This window comes from Hemitrygon akajei, unplaced genomic scaffold (genome assembly GCF_048418815.1).
Source record: "Hemitrygon akajei unplaced genomic scaffold, sHemAka1.3 Scf000140, whole genome shotgun sequence".
Lineage (NCBI taxonomy): Eukaryota > Metazoa > Chordata > Chondrichthyes > Myliobatiformes > Dasyatidae > Hemitrygon > Hemitrygon akajei.
Window position 1 is genome coordinate 1338146 of NW_027332026.1, and position 22962 is coordinate 1361107.

The 22962-nt window shown below is 40.5% G+C and overlaps 1 long non-coding RNA gene across 1 annotated transcript; it reads right to left on the reverse strand.

The window, feature by feature from the left end:
* Positions 1–4057: 4057 nt before the first annotated feature.
* On the reverse strand, positions 4058–6121 carry LOC140723844 (uncharacterized). Its single transcript, XR_012097985.1, has 3 exons — positions 6009–6121; positions 5842–5877; positions 4058–4146 (listed from the first exon to the last, which is right to left on the reverse strand). It is a non-coding gene; the product is annotated as an uncharacterized lncRNA (long non-coding RNA).
* Between the last annotated feature and the right edge of the window lie 16841 nt (positions 6122–22962).

Sequence of the window (22962 nt, forward strand, 5' to 3'; positions counted from 1 at the left end):
CCAGCTCTGTATACCTTTTGCCAATCACCTTTCCAGCTCTCAGCTTCACCCCACCCCCTCTGGTCTGCTCCTATTATTTCCCATTTTACCCTCCCCCCTCCTACTTTCAAGTCTCTTACTACCTTTCCTTTCAGTTAGTCCTGACGAAGTGTCTCGGCCCGAAACGTTGACAGTGCTTCTCCCTATAGATGCTGCCTGGCCTGCTGCGTTCCACCAGCATTTTGTGTGTGTTGCTTGAATTTCCAACATCTGCAGATTTCCTCGTGTTCAGCAAACAAATTAATGTTTAACGAAGAGCACATTGGGAGAATGTTCAATGTGGAGTGAAAACAAATAATTTCTTTGAAATAGCCAATGTTGGCAATAGGCAGTCTGCAATATTTCTGGTTTGTACAACCAGTCCGCTTCAACTTTTAAAAGTAGTATATTAAAAGAACATGTGCAGTGTGCAAATTCACATAGTTCGCTTTAAGCTCGGAAGTCATGTTTTGCACACATGGAAACAGAGCTTCTTGTAAGCCTCTGACGGAAACTTGATGTATTTTTGGAAACAGAGTGTTAAGCGGACACAAAAATACATCAGAAAATACAATGCAATCAATGAATATATATGTCTGGTTACTGTGAATAGGCTAGAAGAAAAGAAAGAACTCGTCTTGTTTGTTCTGAACAATATCGGCAATAGAGGGTTGCAGAATATCAGGACAACCACTGTCCGTCACATTCACACAGTCTAAGGAATAAATTATGGCACTCACAGCATCATTGCGATCGTCAGGAACCAGATCAGGTAGCGATTATATATAAAACATTATTTCTGCCGATTGACGTTGTGCAACAAATTACTTGGGATGTTGAACTATTTTCTCATACTCCAAACTTGCTCATTTATTTCATATTTAAAGGACTATAATTCAAAGTGATTTAAAAGAGGGGAATCAGTCATGTATTAAATTGACTACAGGCTTTAATAACACGTTTCTTGTTACGCAAGATCCTCACAAAATCACGAGATTGTTCAATCACATCAATACAAACATGGTACGACAATTTTATTTGCCGGTTTATGATCACAGACAGATTGAACTAAAGTACGGCAAAATGAAAATAAGTGTACCGACCGTGAATATTGCAAAACAAACCTTCAGGGTCTTGTGGAGCATGACATGTACTATATAGATCACCGTTGTTGTAATATTCGACTTCATTAATGGAATGACTGGATCCAGTAACTAAAATTCAATGAAATAGATATTCAAGACATTTACTTGGTATTTTTCTTGTTTTTGTAATGAACACATCATTCAATCATCACATCAATGACAGTATCATCTTTACCATACATGGCATAATCGTTGAATACTGTTCAATAGAAGGTCAAAGGAAGATGTGTGTTCCGCCTTGAATTGATAATAAAACAATCGATACGTGTATATGGAATCGATTTTATAGCTAACTCGTGTGTGTAGTGCTTTTTGAAACGCTATCGTTGACGAATGAAGGTAACTACGGCAATCCTGCTGGAGGAGAATGAGGTAATATATAGATGGAAACAAAGATAGATTGATAAAGTAATACGATGAAAGGGTACTTATCACGGGTTTCCTTTAAGTGGGGACAGTTAATGTTACCGGTTACAGTTCAGTCGATATTTTAAGTAGAAATAAAGTAAGCTAAAGTGACTGAAGCCGTCATCCAGTTAGCAGAACATGTTCAGATGGAGAATGAGTTCACGTTTCTAGTTAATGTCGTCGTACTAGAATGTGAGCAGGTATGTCCCTGGAAAGTTTGGAAGAGTGAGCCATAGTTCGTGGTGGGTAAATTATTCGAGAGGATAGTCTGTGAAATAATTTACCTGCTTAAATCACGCTTAGAATATCACGCTCACTTCTGGTCAGCTCATTTTTAGAAAGGCATGAATCCTCAGAGACGGTGTAGAAGAGATTTAACAGAATGATGCCCGAAGTAGGGCGCACAGTTTTTAATTACAGATTGTTCGGTGTAGAGTGCTCCTCCTCAGAGTCTTTAATCTGATTAAAGGAGGGAGCTACCTTTAATCTGATTCGAAGAAATAATGCAGTGTTGTCAGTGGTAATTTTGCTAGGGATGAAAGCGTGGAACGCCCTTTCGAGGCTGATATTGGAGATAGATATATTAGGGCCATTTAGGAAACTTTTTATGTGGCCATGTGTGGTCAATTGCTTTCTGTGAAAGCAACTAAAGAATGTGTAGGATGGGAGAGCAAAATTGATCCCGTGTAGGTTAACAGGTCGGCACAACATCGTGAGCGTAATCAACCGTACTGTGCCATGTTGCTCCATGTTCAGTGTTCTCTGTTCCACATTCTATTGCCGAACAGAGAAAAGTTTAGAAAGAAGGCTCTTCGAAATTGCTGAAAAAAGTGCTAGTTGTTTCAGAAAAGAAAAAAGGGAATGCCTCTAATACTCTGAAGTACTGGAGACTATATCAGCAGATGCTGGCAGAGTATGCTTCAGATTTGTATTATTCATTGAGGTTCCAGACAATGATCGTGAGTGATATCATAGCACTCCAGACTCCAGACTGAGATAGCTGAAACCTGGTTCACAGCATCCCTCACAATTCATATCTAATGTGCTATGGAACAATGGATATGCATTTTCATCGTCTATTTGCGGCATCTATTTATGCCCTCGAAGCTTATGACTTAATTTCCCACGTGCTATAAGGTTTCCTTGCCTCTCATCCGGTGTCGCCAATCACCTACCAACCTACCCTCCTTTCCCATGCTCCAGCTCCTTATTTTGGCTTCTGTAACTCCTTTACAGAGCCAATAAAATGTTTTGGGTCGAAACGTTGACGGTTCATTCTCCACCATAGGTGCACCTTGATCTGCTGAGTTCCAGTAGAATATTGTGTGCTTTGCTCGAGATTTTCAGCATCCCCAGGATCTCTTGTGTTTATTGTATGACACCCCATTATTATTTTTGTTACAATTTCATTTCTGAGGTAACTACACAGCCATGAGTTTTTGTTATTTCTTGATTTTGATAACAATATTGGATGAATTGAGACGGTATCAATTTGTACATCGCGGATTCTGTGTCATAATACACACCTGAATCTTGCATCTCAGAAAAATTCTGGAATGGTGGAATATTCTCAATTTCCTCATAAATTGTTTGGTAAAAGTCAGCAGGTAATCCTTGGCCACTCATTAGTGTACCTAATGAAGAGGGAGTTGAGATGAACATCTGCATCAACGAATTTGTACGCGAACATTAGGATTAAACTAAAATTAATTAAAATGATCTTAGTCAAGGTGAAGAGTCAGTGAACGTGATCGTTGAATCGGACTCATGTGTGCATTATGACCCTGGCCAATCAACCGAATAAATTTGACATCAGAAAGACAAAGGGAAAGGTACAGAAGAACGAGTATATTTCCGATCATTGTTTCATAATGAATACACGTCACATTTGAATCGATGACGAGTTTAATATTATTATTAGATAGATGTAGATGCCATCAGTATGGCAGCGGATGAAGACAGGATGGAAATTCACACCTCACTTCAGCACATGACAGAGAATGTTTGGCTGTGTCAACGAAATTTAAAAACATTGTGAATATAGAATGATAAAATGATAAGAAGATAAAGAATGGGGAAAAATGCATTCTCTTACTTCTATTGGGAGAACCGAATCAGAATATTCGAGGATACACAACAGATTCTTGAAATTTATACTTCCAGATGTTCAGCGTATGGATGTATTACAGTGAAATAAACAGTAAAGCAGCTAATTTCCAAATCAGAGTTAACCTTGAATTTCCATTACTACATAATGAAAATTAATAATAAATCCACGAAAAATAAGGGACAGTGAAAGCCACCATTATAAATATCTCACGGAAGTCAAATTAATTTCGAACTAAAGCGGTGAGAACATATTTAAGTTAGTCATTTTTGCACAAAAATACTTTATTCGGAATACACCAACAAACTGAAAACGTCACAATAAAAAGTCGTTGTAAAGATTTGTTCTCACCACTGATTGCTGATCGTCTCCATGCTATCGTGAGAAGTATTAATAACTCAATGATGAATATAATTACAAGAGTTATGCAGACAGTAACCATGATGGATGGGGTCCAGCTTCCAAAATCTTAAAACGAAACGTAAAAACATATATTTCGATAAACGAAAAACAAACACTATAGATCCAATGCAATGAAATTTTGAGCGATGTTTAATGAATTTAATCATATATTCAGTTATCACAATTTTTGAAAGTTATATCCCTATACATTTCATGAGAGAAAGAGCGGAGCGGAGACACAAAGTCTCTTTCACAATAAAGCCGGATATGTCAGAAGTATTTCCCAGAGCAATAAACGTTCTCTCTAGCCACTTGATATCAGATCAGGATAAACACCCCAAGCAACGTTGTGTTCCAATTCGATTTTCCAGCACATTGCTGGATTGGAATTGCAAGAGGGAAAGTGAGTTTAATTTTATGAAAACATTTTCAGGAGGAAAAATATTTCAACGTACTTCTTCTTGCATTTTTTTTCTTACCCGCCTCTAAACAGCAGAGATTTAGCTAATAATTAGCTAATAATTTAAAAGATAGAGTCACTCTTGGCCCTCCACACCTTTCCTTTCTTACACCACCCTCCACATTACCCTCAGCTGTGGCGAGGAGGGTGGGCCACATGGGTTAGGAGGGAACTGTGGGAGGGGAGTGAGTGTTGACATTGTGGGAGAGGGTGAGGAGGGAATGTTGTGGGAGGGGAGTGATCTAACACAATTAACTCAACCCATAGGAAACGCAATGGTCCAGAAAATGTTGGTAAGCTGCCGATTATAATCGCTGGCAGTCTGTATGTAACTAGCAGCTGTGCATTTTTTTCCATTCCAAATATGCATTTATAGGCCAGGTCCACATAGCCATGTTGGTCTTTATGAAGTCAGAGCAATACAGAGGAAATGGGATCTCATAGCCTTAATATTTCTTCCGCAAACGGGTGCATGGAGGGTTCAAAAATAAGTGAGCACTTGCACTCTTTCAGAACGTCACCAAATCCTGAATATTATTTCGGGTCCAAAATATTATTCAACTATACTGCCGTTGAGCACACATTACATGCTGCGCCGTCGCAGGATAACTAACTACTCATCAGGCCATGCACTCTTAGCGCTGATATCATCAGGAAGAATGTACCGGAGCCATGGGTTCACACAACTGGGCTCAGGAATAGTTATTATCTATCAACCGCTATTATCCTGCCAGGGTGCGTAATTTCAATTATTCAAGTGGTGAACAGATTCCACAATCTATATTTACTTTCAAGGGTTACATAACTTTTGTTCTCAGTATTAACTTTTACTGATCCATTTGTTCACATTTTTTATGATTTTGCATTTGCGTACTTCGTTGACTTTCGTTATTTGTTATTTTTCCGCGCTTGTTTTTGTGAATTTCTTTACAATTTCTGTTATATTTCTATGGATGTACACTGAATGCCGTAGGAAAATGAATCTCAAGGCAGTATATGACGATATGTGGATATCTGATAACAAATTTCCTTTTAACTTTAATCTTTACTATCTGCAAACATCAAAACTTTCTCAAGACTATCAAATGTGCAACTAGTTGAGTCACAAAAAAGTTTGAACGGAAGTGGAGTTCATGTTTTTAAGAATTCTGCAGATTCCTGCTTAAAATAATTGGCGAGAAGATCGGGATCCCATGCAGTTTCTAAAGCATCCATGGTGAACTTAGCATTTAGGCGATACGAATAATCAATTCTTGATATCTGCAGCATAAATGCGATATTTAAGCGTCAAAAATCCGTACCTGAATTGTTGCGTTCAGTAAGAGTCACTCTGGAACCTGTGTACATATTGAAAAGAAATTTCAACAAAAGCATCTCTATTTGTGTTTATAATTTGATATTTCTAATTACGAAATTAACAAATCATTTGAAGAGAAATTGGAAATGTCAGACAAAGCACAAAGCTTACCAGAACAAAGAACGATGACATCTTCTTTGTGATCACAGTCGTGTTGACCAAATGATGAGGATCGACAGCTGGACAGAGAAGATTCACTTCCGGTGCATTTTACTTCATCAAGCCAGACAGCACCGGCTACCCGGATCATTTTAACATCTTCTGGAGCCAAGAGAGCAAGGCCACACCCTAGCTGTCTGCAGACTACATTGGCATCGGCCAGATCCCAAGAGTCGTCACACACCGTGCCCCAACTGTTATTGAACAGTATCTCAGGATTTCCGGAGCTGTTGTGACTGCCGCCAACAAGACGCAATGGGACATCTAGGTGTGAAGTAATAAAATGAAAATTTATTTAATAATTAGTCTGGGAATCTGAAGTCGGTCAGAGGGAAAATAGATTAATTATAGAACGCAAGGACGCCATCCGGCCTACCATTTGTTAATCCAATACTATGCAAATTATACCACCTCTCTTCTACCTCATATAATCGATATCGCTCAAATAGTTACACTTGCCTACTCCAGCGGAAAGCCTTTTAAAGATGATAATTGTAAATATTTCTTATATCACTCCTCAAAGCCCGTTCCAAGCAAAATCATTCTCAATTTGGGAATAAAGGTTTTTCTCTAACACTTCATTTAAGCCGTCGTTTGTCACCTTAAATGCGTCCGTTAATATTTGGTATGTTTTACAATGTTTCAGACTCTCTACCTGACCTGTCTCACCTAATATTATGCATCTATTAGGACTAATTTTAGGTCCGCAGAATGAGTTTGAAGTGCTTCCGTCCGTTCATGTCCAGGCAGACTCCGAGTACGTCTCTTTTATAGCCCCCACATGCTTCTTGAAATGCGATATATCCACAAACACATTTTGCAGTCAATTCACTGTTGAACGACCACGCAACATATCTTATTCTTACTATCAGTGTCCAATTAATGCAGGCAAGTCACAGACCTTCCTCTTCAACTCATACCTCATCACGAAATGCTCAAACACACGATGAAGACACTATCAGCCACTTTTTTTTTCTGTCTTTAGTTCGTACCAGCGAAGAAAATAGTCGAATACAGCTCATGCATATTTTTCAACTCCAACCATAAATTGCGGGCTTTGAACATACGTCGTCCTATGTTCTCTGTAGTTAACCACTTGTGTTATTTTGGTAATGTAACACAGAATGCCTTGATGTTTCCTTTCCTCATATTTCCAACCAAATAGTTATCTCTTTCCATTGATCGCAGCCTTTATTCTTCTCTCTATATTGCCCAACAGCCCGACCGCATTTATGCATCCTGCGATTTACATATACTTACTTCATTTATTTTGACCAAACCAACAATGTCTCTCGCTTTTGAATAACCCCATTACTTCCATCGTTCACTTCCCTCCTTCCCAGGTAATAGCGATTCCCAAGTCCGTCCAGCTGGTCATAAGGCAATTCCTGCATATCATTTATAATCTTGCCAGATAACAAATGCTCCTAATTAATTCCAGTTAACTCCCTTTATCTTCTGTCTGGGAATGGAATTTTTCCGAAGACACTCCCGTTTGGCAGTGCTCAACAGGGTCACGGGAAACCAGGATTTTAGTCAATGCGGGCACAATTTCATTGAGGGCAAAAGGTACGAAATTATAGCGACATTTATACAAGGTTTTCTGATTTCAGCAAAGGCGTTTTCGAATTTGTTACCTTCTGAAGGGAAAGAGGAGAATGTGTTTTCTTGCAAGCAGGCTTTTTCAGTGAATCCTTCCGTCATGTTGGTTTCTGTTGGCAAAACAAATATTTTGACGATTTTATACATAAAGATGTAAAACATAAATAGATATAAGACTCGCTTATTTACCCTCACATACAACTCCTCCGTCATCCGAATGGTCACACTGGTGTTTTCCCCACGGTTGTGACTCGCACTGCCAAATGGTCGATTCGTGTGTAGTACATTCAATCTCATCCAACCATATAGGTCCAAGTCCCTTTCCAAATTGATCTGAGTCAGGATAAATATTTTGTATTGGTCCACATTTTATTTGTTTGCAGATTACGTCTGCAGATTTGGCATCCAGTTTCGTGGAGCACACTGTTCCCCAGGTCCCGTTGTACCACACTTCAATTCTTCCTTCGCATCGACTACCTCCGTCCTGCAGGCGCAACTTTTTGTGCTCTGATAAGGATGCATTTGAAACAAAGGTTTTCGAAAATTAGAATACAATGGTAATCGCGTTTTTTCTACTACAGCAAAAGAAATTAGCCCTGTGTGTGTGTGTGTCTATATGTGGTGTGTAGAGCTAGGACAATCAAATAAAATGAACACATTCAGTAGGACGTGATAGATTAGCAAAATTCAGCGAAACCAGGAAGCACGGAGTGATATATTATGCTGAATTACTGAAAGGAAGAGAAGGGGTTAGTGACGGAAAATTGAGGAATAGTGGACTGATACTGGAATCTCATCGGGTTCACCAACAATTGAGAAAGGTAAATATTTGAATTCATTTAGGGAAGAAGTTGAACATCAAGGAGAAACTGTCCATCCTCTGTCCTTAACGAAAAGTATGAATTGAATCATTGGAAATAAGTGGACCGATACAAACCGTCACTTGCTCTTCAGGGCAAAAGCGGTACGTGGTTAAATGTGTTGACTGTACCTCAGTACCTTATTCTTAAGACCGCACCTACTAAATCCAGACTAATAGGAGACTGTGATGAAATAAAGGCGGAATTACAATATTATTCTATCCCCGATTCGATAACAGTATTTGAAACAGATTTTAGAATTGATCTTTAAAAAAACATTATTTAGATATATATACCAGGCATTGTCTTCAGAGATTCTAATGTGATCACCTACACTATTTAATCACATGCAAAACTCGCGTGTTATGAATTCGGAAAAGCGGACCTCACATGAGCCTCTGGCTTTTTGCCACTTTACTTCATTATGTCACAAGTACACTGATTGTGTTATCTGACATTTATTCTTTCCTGCGGCACTAAAACTCAATAGAATATTCGTCTTCTCTGGACACATTACAACCTTCCAGTCTCAGTATCAAATTTCTAACGTTGGGTTTGCTAGTTGATTTTGTTTCGAAGGGGTTCTTTTACTTCAGAGATTTTTGTACCAATTGCTTTAATAAGTGGGAATGAGAGGTAAAGAAACATGGGGAGAAAGAAACAATGGAAATTGGAAAAAAAAAACATCAATGGTATGCTTTTGAATCCAATTAGTATTTTTTTTGTATTTTATTACGTGGAATTTGGGTTTTCCAGTTTGATAAATTATATTATTCTGTCTCTCCTGATTTGGATTGCTATGTTACTTCTCGTTGCCAGCTGGCCCTGCTTACTTGTATGTTCACAGCTATTTACTCCTGCTTTGCTCAGTAATTGAATTTCCTCAGGAGATCGGGCATTTAAGAATCGCTTGTGTATTTTAGTCAGACGCACTTTTCTATGGGTCGAAGGATTTTGGATTCAACAGTTGAATCTATCTTTTGTAAGAACGCCTCGCAGTGCAGTCTTTCTCACAGCTCCTTCAGTAGTGTAACGATTTGGTGAACAATCAGTCAACCATCAAAGTATATCGACGCAGAGACTGGTGATTATTTATTTTCTTGAGTAAAGAAAACGGGGAAACACTGGAGCGAGGGCAGAAGAGTTATTAGGCAGAATCAATACTGAACTCAGGATGATTAATGTTATGACATTAGTAATGGGAAATATAAACATTCCAGATACGGAGGGAATAAGTTGATTGTTTCTGCGTAGGTGTGCTCTCACGCATTATCAACATTTAGACAGTTCATCCTGGCCCAATGGTCTCCTTTCCTGCTTTACATTATTTATTACATCTCCTTAGTCACTGCGTGCTGCAAAAACAAAGAAAAATAAGTTTAAACAAATTGAAATTTTCTTTACCAGAGCAAGTCAATGTCACAGCTTCTTTTTGACTGCAGTCATGTTCGCCCCATGGTGCTGATGGACATTCCCAGAGAAATGTTTCGTTACCCGAGCATCTCACTTCATCTAACAAAACTGGGAGAGAGCGTCTTCCGCAGTAAACGTGAGTTTTATCCTCCAAAGCATATCCACAACCCAGTTGTCTGCAGACCACGTTAGCGTCAACCAGATCCCAGGAGTCATCGCAAACCACGCCCCAAGATCCACGGTAATAAACCTCTAGCTGACCAGCACATGGATCGTCACTTCCGGAGAGCCGTAACTGCAAGTGGCCTATCGAACAGTAACATGGAACGTAAATCAATATATTGGAAATTAGAAACATCACCGGTCTGTCGTTTCTAAAGATGATTCTGGAATTATTATCATTACTCTTAAAAAGAGCTATGCCGTGATGTAACAATTATACTGGAATTTGAAAATTTTTGAAATCTAAGCATAAGATGTAAAAGTTTGGAAGAATAGAACATATTGAGAAGCGTAGAGTTGCTTCTCTCATTAAGGATGGAACTCAGCGGCTGTTATTTGGACGTTTTACCACATCCGCTGCCTTTCCATTTTCCTGCCTTTTGCCCAAACGAGGAAACTACAAACCAGTGAGACTGATTTCAGTGTTTGGAAATATATTGAAATCTATTATCAATGAGAATGCAGAAAATAAAAAAAAATGTCTGACAAATGTACTAGCCTGACAAATCTGGTGTAATTATTTTGAAGAAATAATAAGCAGGATAGACAGAGGAGAATGGGTTGATTTTGTGTTACTTGGATCTTGAAACGGTCATCGTCAACTTGCCACACATGTGGCTGCTTAACGAGTTAGAGCCCCTTGTATTAAAGGAAATATCCTAGGATGGATCGAACAGTCACTGATTGGCAGTATGCAAAGATTGGGAATGAAGGGAAAGTTTTCTTGCCGGCCGCCGGTGACACGTGGTATTTTTAGTGATCTGTGTTTGGATCAATTCCTTTACGTTCTATGTCAATGATTTGGATGATTTTGTTGATGACTTTGTTCAGAGGTTTGCAAACAATACTTAGGTTGCTGGCAGGTCGGTTAGATTTGAGGAGGTGGTAGGCCACAGAATTACAAATATAGTTTAGGAGACTGGACAAAAAATGACAGATGCAATACAGTTCTGGGTAGAGTATGGTCATGCTCTTTGGTAGAAAAAAAATTAAAGGTTTGACTGTTTCCTAACTGGAGAGAAAATACAAAAATAAATGAAGCGCAAAGGGGCTTGGGAGCCCTTGTGCTGGATTCTCCGATCGACAGTGAGCTTGTGGATATTAAGGCAAGTGCAATGGAGGTAATTTTGAAATTATATGAAGCTCTGGTGAGACCTCGCTAGTAATACTCTGTGCAGGTTTGGCCATTTATCTCAGAATGGATCTGCTGAAAATGGAGTGGGTCAGAGGAGGTTCACTAGAATGTCTTTTCATAAGAAGAGCGTTTGATGGCTCTGGGTTGTGTTCACTGGAATTCAGAAGAATGAGGGGTGACGTCATTGAAACCTATCGGATGATGAAAGGCTTTGACAGAGTGGATATGCAGAACATGTTTCCTGTGTTGTTCACGTCTGAGACCAAAGGACACTGCCTGAGAATATAGGACAATACAGCTGTGTCATTGTTGATTATCAGCGAGGAGGAGATTTTGTTTTCGATCCTACCTGGTGTCCCCGATGAGGAAGTCAATAATCCAGTTGCAGAGGGAGGAACAGAGACCCGGGTTATTGATCTTGTTTATTAGTTCTGGGAATTTAGTACAAAAATAAATCTATTATCAATGTACGTATATGTCAGCAAAAACGACGCTGAAATTCGCCAATTTAGTAAATTGCTTTCCACTTCTTTTTGTAGGATTTCTCTTCAGTAGAATTGATTTTCCTATATTAAGCTCTGATGTAGCTTGTTAATATACTTTCTACTACAAACCTTTCGAAGTTTGTTAAATACCATGCCGAATCTTCGAAATCTCCCAGGAGACTTGGGGCTTTGCTGTGCTTTCGCTGTAATTTCAGTTAAGTGTTGCGTCTAGGACAGGTTCTCCGAAATTATAACAGGGGGTAATTTAAATTGATGACCCTCTCCGCATCTGATGCTCTGTTGAGGCCTGACTCATGGACTGCTGGTTTCCTCCTCCTGAACTCAATACCTCCAATTTGTCAGGCTGACGTTGAGGAGGAGGTTGGTGCCGTGGTACCACTCCTCCTGATTTTTAATATCCATTTAAAATTCTGTTGTTTCACCAACTTTGTTTCGGCGTTCGTCAGTTGTGTCGCCAGCAAATTTGACTATGGCAGAAGTGTAGTTTAAAGCGAATGAAACACGAAGCTGTTCTCACAAACTTTTGGATCACCAGTGCTGATGGAGATTTTAGACTAGACCTTGTTGTCATTCAGAACATATTGTCTGGGTCAATTGTATAAGTAGTTATTGGGGTACCGACTTCAACTTTCTGATCAGTTGTAAGGGGATGGTGGCATTTTATGCTGAGCTGCAGTGAGGAAACAAACCTGTAATGTGTGTATCTTTGCTGTCCCGATGTCCCCGGATTGTATGAAGTGCCAACGAGATGACATCTTTAGTGGACCTATTGCTCCGGTAGGCAAATTTGCGATGTCATGGTCCTTTCTGTCAAACCCCACTTTCCTATTTACCTCCGGAATTGGGCCTCAGTCCCCTCGTTTAACTTCCAATCATTCTGAGATTCCACTAACTACACACTCCTGCTTTCCATCAGAAAATGCAGGATAAAGACAACAAGGAGCTGCCAGTTCGTTGTCGACTCCGGTGTGAGTAACCTCGTTCCATTGTTCTAAGGACCGTCAGTTCTAAGTCTAACATCGGTCCTGGATTCTCTACAAACCCAGGACTCCGGGTAAAGACTCTCCTGGATACCGATTCCATGTTCGCTACGTCAATAACGCCTCCCGAATCTGTCTCCGCGCCCGTGTTCCTCACTTGGGTATGTCCATCGACACGCTGTGTAACACGGACATGTCTCCTCTGAGGCAGAAGTTGATATGTTCCATTAAATTCTCAAAACACTTCCTCATTGTTGCTGTCATTGTAACTGACCGATAGTTCTTCAGGCAGATCATCAGGTTCTCATAAGAAATCGGTATGTGAAATTTACTTGTACCTCTATCAGACTGTCGAAACAAGATGCTAAAGATCTTCCTGAGCACGCCAGGCAGTTGATCAGCTCGGGATTGAACTACTTGGCCAGATATCCCTTCTAGTCCGGATGCTTTTGGTGAGTTTGCCCTCATGAACGCTAATTGCATGTCAGCCTCACAGACTTAAATCACAGAATTATCGGGGGCTTCGGGAATTCTTGATGTCTCCTCCACGTTTTGACAGTCAAAGCGGGCATAAAATGGATTAAGCCCATCTGGAAGCGAAGCTTTTTGTTGACTACGTCGCTTGATTTTACTTTGTGCAAACCCTGCCAAACTTGTCAAGCTTCCTTCATGGATTTCAGCAAGGCATTTAGAAAGGTACACTAAGCAAGGCTTAATGAGAAAATAAGGAGACAGGGGATCCAAGGGGACATTGCTTTGTGGATTCAGAACTGGCTTGCCCACAGAAGGCAAAGACTGGTTGTAGATGATTCCTATTCTGCATGGAAGTCGGTGACCAGGTGTGACTGACGGATCTGTTCTTGGACACATACTCTTCGTGATTTTTATAAATGCTCTGGAGGAGGAAGTGGAGAGATGGGTTAGTAGTTTGCCGATGAGCCAAAGTTTGGGAGTGTTGTGGATTGTGTAGAGGGCTGTCGGAGGGCACAGTGGGACACTGATATGATGCAAAACTGGATTGAGAAGTGGCAGATGGGGTACAACCTAGATAAATGTGAGATGGTTCATTTTGGTACGTAGATCAAATACAATAGCAGAATATACAGAGTATTAATTTTAAGACTCTTAGCAGGGCGGAGAATCACAGGGTTCTTGGGGTCCCTGTCCATTCGACAATCAAGCTGCTGGACAGTTTGTCTCTGTGGTTAAGTAAGATTATGGTGCATTTGGCGTTCATAAATCGTGGGACTGAGTTTAGGAGCCGAAAGGTAATGTTGTAGCTATATAGGAAGCTGGTCGTACCCCACTTGGAGTACTTTTCTCAGCTCTGGTCGCCCCACTACAGGAAGGATGTGAAAGGCATAGATGTTGCCTAGATTGGGGAGCATCCCTTATGAGAATAGATTGAGTGATCTCGGCTTTTTTCCCTTGGAGCGCCGAAGGATGAGTGGTGACAGGATTGAGATGTATATGATTATGAGAGGATTTTGTTTTCCCAGAGCTGAAATGGCTAGCACGGGAGGGCACACTTTTAAGGTAATTCGAAGTAGGTACAGAGGAGATGACATGGGTAAGTTTTTTTTAACGTCGAGTGTGGTGACTGTGTGGAATGGGTTGCCGGCGACGATGGTAGAGGAGGATATGGTAGCATCTTTCAACATTCTCCTGGACAGGTACAATTAGCTCAGAAAAATAGAGCACTGTAGGTAATTAACCCTAGGTAATTTCTAGGGTAAGGATATGTTAGGCACTGCTTTGTGGGCCGAAGAGGCTGTATTACGCTGTAGCTCTTCTATGTTTCTATGATTCATGCCTATTGTGGAAATGTCCTTCTCCCCTTACATTTCTTCGTGGGCATAGTCCCATGGCCACTTGTAACTTTCCTGCTCACCGGTCTTGTATTCCTCTTATCCGGCCCTCGCCAATTTGCGAATCTCATGTTTCATCTAATTTTTCGCTTTGCGAAAGATTCTGAGTGATTTAGTACGTCCACACTGGTCTATAATTAATTATATGAAGTATGTAAGAGCCATGGTGTTTTCATTCAGATCCATAGATAAGTTCTTGAACTCAGCTCAGTCCTCCAAAGATAAACATCTCATAGCTGTTGCTTTTGCCTCCCGCGACGTCCCCTTTTCTGTCCAAATAGATAGCGCTTATCTGCTTGTCTGCAGGTACGAGAAGGGTGACTGCTAAATCCGATTTACCGAAATCCGTTCTGGTCATGGAACGACATTTTCCACAGTTATATATCCGAATATACAAACTACACGAACGACAAATTAAGAATTGCTCAGGTAGATCGCAGGAAGATTCTGGCAGCGATGACAACAGATGAGAAAAGGCTGAAGTTTCTGGTCCGGATAGGCAGGACAGATATGTCCCGCAAAGTAAGAAATACTCAAATGGCAGGAGTAGGCAACTGTGTCTTACAAAGGAACTTATGGAATGCGTAAAATCCAAGGAAGTGATATATGAAGTAGCAAAATTGAGTCAGAAATTGGATGATTGGGAAGATCGTAAATTCCAAAAATAGGCATCCAAAAAAAACTCTAATGGAAACATGAAATATGAGAGCAGAACAGCCAATAATATAAAAAAGGATAGCGAAAGTTGTTGTTTCCTTTCAGTTGTCTGAAGTGGGAAAGGGAGATGAACGCTCATATTGGACCACGGGAAAATGACGCTGTGAGGTGGGAATTTGAGACAAAAATAGCAGATGAGCTTAATATTTATTTTGCATCTGGGGTGTAATGTGATGGCACCAGCAGTGTACTAGCAACCAGTGAGCGTCCGTTGGCAGGAAAGAGTGCTATTTCAAACGAAAAATGCTTGGCAAACACAAAGGTCTGAAGGTAGCTGAAGCAACTGGACGAAATTGACTAAATCCCGGAATTCTGAGAGAGTATGCTGAAGAGAAAACAGATGTATTGGTCGTGACCTTACAAGAATCATTTCATTCTGGTATGGTCCTGGAGGACGGGATGATTGTAAATATCACTCTAAGAAAGGAGGAAGGGAAAGGAGAGAGAATTATAGTCCCGTTTACCGATCCACAGTGGTTTGGAAAGTGTTGGATTCTATTATATATGATGGTGTCCCAAGGTACTTGGAGAATAATGATAACATAAGTCAATGTCAGCATGTTTTGTGCTGAAGTAAATCTTGTCTGATATACATGTTAGAGTTCTTCGAAGAAGTAATAAGCAGAGTGGACAAAGGTGAGGCAGTGGATATCATTTACCTGGACTTTCCACGTCGTTTAATAAGGTGCCACGCATAAGGTTGCTTAACAAGATTAAATCCTATGGCGTTTAGGAAAGGAACGGAGACGGATAACGGAATGGCTGATAGGCAAGAAGCATGGAGTGGGAATGGAAGCGGCCCTTTCTGCTTAGTTGCCAGTGACGCACGGTGCTCCTCAGGGGTCAGTATTGGGACCGCTGCTTTTCACATTGCTTTCAGTGATTCAGATAATGGATTTGATGATCAAAGCTTGCTGATATTACGAAGAAATGTGCAGTGGTAGGTAGTGCTGAGAGTGCAAAGTGCCGGCAGCAGGATTTAAGCAAATTGGAAGAATGGGCAGAGAAAATTGCAGATGGATTACAGTGTAGAGAAATGTATGATAACGCATTTCGATAAAAAAAAGGAGCAATATGCGGACTATTATCTAACTGGGGAGAAGTTTCAAACATCAGAGGTGCAAGGGAATTAAGAGTACACGTGAAAGACTACCAGAGGTTAATTTAGAGCTTCAGTCTGTGGGAGCAAAAGACGAATGTAATGTTGACATTTCTCTCAAGTGGAATAGAATATAAAAGCAAGGAAATAATATAGTACACTAGACAGACGGCACTTGGAGTGTTCTCAGCAGTTTTAGCCCTGTCTCTCTGAAAGGGTGTGCTGTTATTGCAAAGAGTGCAGAGGAGATTTTCGATGATGATTCCGGGAAGGAAGGTGTTAAGACATGAGGTTTGTCCGGCAGGTGGATCTATACTAACAGGTGTCACATTGAAATCTACTGAGTGTTGAGGGGACAAGATAGGGTGGGTGTGGAGAGGGTGTTTCCTATGGTGTGGGTATCCAGAAGTAGATGACGCAGCCTCAGTTTTGAGGGGCGTCCGTTTAAAAGAAGGGTACAGAGGAATATGTTCAGCCATCTAGAAGTAAATATTTGTAATGATATGCCACAGACGGTGGTGGAGGCCAAGTCGGTACGGACAGTTAGGGCGGAAGCTCATCGTTACTTGATCAGACAGAATATCAAAAGATATCGCCTGAAGGCAGGTGTTTGGTGTAGATTGGAATCCGAGATCAACCTTGATAGCTGCGTCGCAGATTCGATGGGCTGAATGGCCTAATTCTGGTTCTATGTCTTTTTTATGCGATAGCATCAAATTTGCTCACAACCTGCTGCAGCTTTCAGGATGAACCTATCAAAACTCAAAGTGCAGCAAAATATCACTGATGGAACAAATATTACATTCAAAAGTCAGTGTAGTGACGGCGACAGGTACTAAGTCAGACAAACAGGAAGAAGTCTATCGATCACACTACATGAAAATTCAGCTAGAAGGTAAGACACACTTTCGCTAGATTCAACTCATGAAGACGGAAAAGGACAGCATTTCCGTTACAATGGTGTTGAACGATGAAATGCAATCGCCAAACGTCAGCTGACGTGGGTATTGCTACCACTTGATGTGCGGACCTCGGTAAGTCTGATGCAATTCGCATACTGTGTGACATCGCTTGTTATTGAACTATGTCACATCTCCAGTCAGGTTGATCGTAAAAAGGGTTCTCAATTTAATTGTACAATTGGCAGATTGCGTCCTGCGTTGTCAATGGGTAGCATGTATCTGGGCATGGAGAATATCAGTAATACAATTGTACTTGTCACATAGGCTGCACTGAGCTACAAGCCAGTTAAGAGTCTATGCATTGTAGCGATATATTTCGTTTCCTCTTTCTGTCACTCCCACGCCCTGTCTACCGCAATGGAATATCATTGATTTTGCAAGGACGTTTCAGTTTAGGTAGCTGCGTGCGTAAAAAAGACAATATGTGCATTATTCATGATATTTACAACGGATTTTCCTATCAACGTGTCACTCGTTCGTATTTCATTTTCCCTTTGTATACCGATTGATATTCATCACATTTATGTCCATGGCAAGTATTGCTTTTATATAAAAGAATAGCACTGAATGCACCTGTCTGTATACAAACAAACTATTTCATCCCATACATTGACACATCAAGACTAGAGTTTCAGAGAAAATCTACGGAATATGTCAAACAATTAATGTTGGTTCAAAATTAATATCACAAAATTGATCTCTTTCAGACACTCCTGGTGACTAGACAATCAGATGCACAAAAATAAAATAATAATTCCATGAAATTTGTTATTAGTGCACGGAGAAAAATATCACCAAATTACTTCATTAAAAGTTGTAGCGAAAAATATTAGAAGTAAAAGACAATTACTTCCGTCGTACTTGAATGTTTATTTGAGTCCTTATCCGTAATGGTTCCGATCAGAAAAAAATGTCAGGCGTCAGTACCATCACTTTCTTTTGCACTTTCTTGCAAATTTCTTTTTTCAAATTCCCCCTCCAGAATCTCTTCCTTGCGCAACTGAATGCTCAATTTCCATCTTTTGGAACATAGAACAAAGAACATAGATGTGCCCAGCCTATAACCCACTCTATAAACTGCATATAAATGCCCTAACACATAGCACTCTACTTTTCTGAACTCAAAGTATCTATTTAAGAGTCTCTTAAAAGACCCTATTCTATCCGCATCCATCACTGACAGTGCACTTCATGCACCCATCACACTTTGTAAAAACATACCCCTTACATCCCCTCTATATTTACTTCCAAGAACCTTAAAACAGTGCCCTGTTGTAGTACCATTTCACTCCTATGAAATGACCAAAATATAATTCCTATAATCTTTGTATGTATCTCTATCAGGTAGAGCCATAGAACCATAGGACCATAGAACAGTACGGTACAGTACAGGCCCTTCAGCCTTCATGTTGTGCTGACCCATATAATCTATGAAAAAAGTACTAAACCCACACTAACCCATAACCCACAATTTTTCTTTCATCCATTTGCCTGTCCAAGAGGCTCTTAAATACCCCTACTGTTTCAGCCTCCACCATCATCCCTGGCAAGTCATTGCAGGCACTCACAACCCTCTGTGTAAAAACACTTACCCCTGATGTCCCTCCCAAACTTCCCTCCGTTAATTTTGTACCTATGCCCACTGGTATTTACTATTTCTGCCCTGGGAAACAGGTGCTGACTATCCACCCTATCTATGCCTCTCATAATCTTGTAGACCTCTATCAAGTCCCCTCTCATTCTTCTACGCTCCAAAGACAAAAGTCCTAGCTCTGCTAACCTTGCTTCATATGACTTGTTCTCCAATCCAGGGAACATCCTGGTAAATCTCCTCTGCACACTCCACATCCACACAGCTTCCACATCCTTCCTATAATGAGGTGACCAGAATTGAACACAATACTCTAAGTGCGGTCTCACCAGAGATTTGTAGAATTGCAACATGACCTCTCTACTCTTGAACTCAGTCCCCCTGTTAATGAAGCCTAGCAACCCATAGGCATTCTTAACTGCCCTATCAAACTGTGCAGCGTCCTTGAGGGATGAACGAATTAGAACCCCATGGTCCCTTTGTTGATCCACACTCTTTAGTAACTGACCATTAATCCTGTACTCAGTTTTCTCATTTGTCGTTCTAAAATGCTTCACCTCACAATTGTCCGGATTGAAATCCATCTGCCATTTTTATGCCCAACTCTGCAGCCTATCTATATCATCTTGTAACATTCGACCACCTACAGCGCTATCTACAACTCCTCCCATCTTCGTGTCAGCTGGAAAATTACTCATCCATCCTTCCGCTTCTACATCCAGGTCATTTATAAAAATCACAAATAGCAGGGGTCCCAGGACAGATCCCTGCGGCACTCCATTAGTCACCGACCTCCAGGCAGAATACTTTCCATCCACAGCTACCCTCTGTTTTCTTCCTTTAAGCCATTTTTTTTATCTAAACAACCAAGGTTCCACTTATCCTGTGCCTCATGACTTTCTGGATGAGTCTCTCATGAGGGACCCTGTCAAATGCTTTGCTGTAGTCCATGTAGACCCCACCCACTGCGCTACCCTCATCAATTTCTTCTGTTACCTCTTCAGAAAACTCACTCAGGCTCGTGAGGCACGATCTTCCCTTCAGAAAGCCATTTTTACTATACGGTAACCTCTTATCCTCCGTCACTCCAAGAAGAAAAAAATCAGGGTTCACTCAACCCACTCTCATAAGGCACGCTCTGCAATCAAGGCAAAATCCTCGTAAATCCCCTTTGCACCCTGCCTACAGTACCCGCATTTTCTCTGTAGTAAGCTGTCCAAGTGGGGTCTGACCAAGCTGTAACATTACCTCACGGCTCTCGATTGTGCCATTGCTATAACTTAAATCATCATATATTTTGACCTGAATGGAAGTCTGAATTTGGAAAGGATAAACAAGGAGACTAGCAATAATACAGAGGGAATAAGGGAGGTATGTGGGGGGGGGGGGGGTGAGGGGAAGAGAGAGAGAGCGTGAGAGCGAGAGAGATAGAGAGAGAGAGAGAGAGAGAGAGAGAGAGAGAGAGAGAGAGAGAGGGGGGGGGGGGGAGAGAGAGAGAGAATGCAGGTAGAACCCTTGGTATTTAATTGTAATCAATAGCAAAATTGTCGAACTGCCAGGACGATCCCGTTCAGTACATATCCCAAATTACGGATAAATCGTTGAAAACATCTGTAGCAATTTCGTAGTTCTAGCGAAGCAGAATTAATGCTCATCTTCTATGCGAGGTTTGCACATTTAGTCCAAATAAATACATTTTTATTCATTCGTGCACAGTTTTCTATGCACCTTCTCAACTTGTACTAGCTACTAGGTTAATTGAGTGCAATAAATTCTTTCGTATGTTTTAGGAGCGGGGCTGCCGTAGGAGCTGTGGGTGGGTATATAAATTGGAAACCCTGCAAGAGGGGATATGATTATCAACGCCGATTTGAGTAAACAAATGGAGATATAAATATCGGCAAGTCTCAGTGTTTCTAGATTTATCTAAATATAATTAATAGCAACACGATATTACAAATTAAAATTTCCACTTTTCCATGCTATTCACCTGAACACAGGACGCCAACGCCGATGATGTCGAAGGAAGACCGATTCAATATGGATGTCCTGCAATTTTGAAGATGCGATTCGCTTCCTTCACACTGAAGGTCGGTCACCCACACGGGCCTGTCTTTCCCTCTGTGCCCAGAGGCGATGTAGGAGGATGTGGCCACACCGCAACGCAATTGATTACAGACAACGTTGGTTTCATTGATATTCCAGAAGTTATCCTGAATTCTGCTCCATCTGCCGTTATCATAAACCTCCAGCTGGCCGTCGCAGCGGCTTCCCCCTTCGGTCAGCCGCAGAGACCAAATGTCATCTACAATATGGATGGGATTGTGTAAAACTGTTAATAATTAGCCAATGTATCCCAGATATGTTCAGCTATTAGCGGCAAAAATTAGTTTATACACCGATTTCCTACACGGCAATCACTCAAGAAGCCATTTAACCACTCTTCTCAATCCGCAGGATAACAAAAGACACACACATAGCGGTCCCAGGTATTATTCTTACTCGCCGAACATAAAGGAAGCTATTTATTTATTTTTTAATATCAGTCATCGTTTTTTTTTCAACGGTTTATAATATGAGTTAACTCACCTGAAAATATTACATCTTTATTTTTACAGATTTTAAAATGTCACTAAAAATTACTATCTTGACACCAATTGACATAATTCTCTGCACTTTGAAATATTTTCTCCCCATATTTTAGATTTATTCACTGTGTACCCAAGGTCTGGATAATGACAATAAAACAGTTCAAATTGCAAACACAGATTGTTGCCTCAAAAATTTAGATTCGTGACATAGTTTTGTCGGAAAATTTTGGATACATTCCATTGTTATTTTTTCTTATTTTTGTCTCTGTTATGGATATCTCTACGACCAAAGAATGGTTTCATTCAGACAAACGCTTCAACAACTCACCGGTGCAGATCAGGCTGGCGTCATCTCCATGCGAACAGCTGATCTGACTCCACGCTGAGACTTGACAATCAGCTAATCGGGACTCATTGCCCAAACAAATGTAGTCATCCTTCCACATTGACCCGTTTCCTGTGCCAAAGTATGCATCTCTGGGAGTTGCCTTTACTGCACCACACTGTAGCTGTTCACAGACCACGGCAGCATCTTCCAAGCTGAAGTACTCATCACAAAGTGTTCCCCACTGGTCCCCGTGCCGAACTTCCACCCGGCCGGAACATCTGTTGTCCCCATCAACGAGTCGTGCTTCATGATTCCCTGTTTTATTCATAAAAGAAGTCAGTTAATTAATCGCAACATAAACTAATTGAAAGAACTTGCACACGATAGGACCGCCATTCAGTGCGTCTGCTCGGCAGAGCCTTGCGAAAATAACACCGTATAGAACTATGCAGACATGTTATTTTTTAAACCGCAATCATTTCTCAAATGCATTTTTTAAGTGTTGTGAATAATCTGCTTATACCACGACAGGAATCTCGCGTTATTGAAGGATATTTAACAGCATGAATAACATAGTTTCAAACATTGGGCCATGCAGGTGAAGAAGGGTTTCCTTGTCTGATTTCTATACAGTACTCCTGATTCTGTTGATCGTTCAGTTTCATGCCCATCACTCTAAATGTTATATTCTGTCCAAGTTGAAAATACCATTATTCAGCACCATATTCGACCCATGCAGTTCTTGCCCACTCAATGGCCGATATGCATATGTATTATATTTATTTATTTTCTTATTTATATGTTATATTTGAGGATGCTTCATGCATTCAAATATTGAGCACACACATGGGACATTTTAGAATTTATTTTTCGTTATTGACGATTAAATTGATGCTTGTGATGTATATTTGCTTTGCACTTTTCCATTATCTGTTTCCATGTTTGCGAATTTCACTGACGACTCATTTATTAGGTTCATAAGCAACTTTCAAGCTGTTAATCACGTTAGGTCCCAACAAATGTCCGCTGATG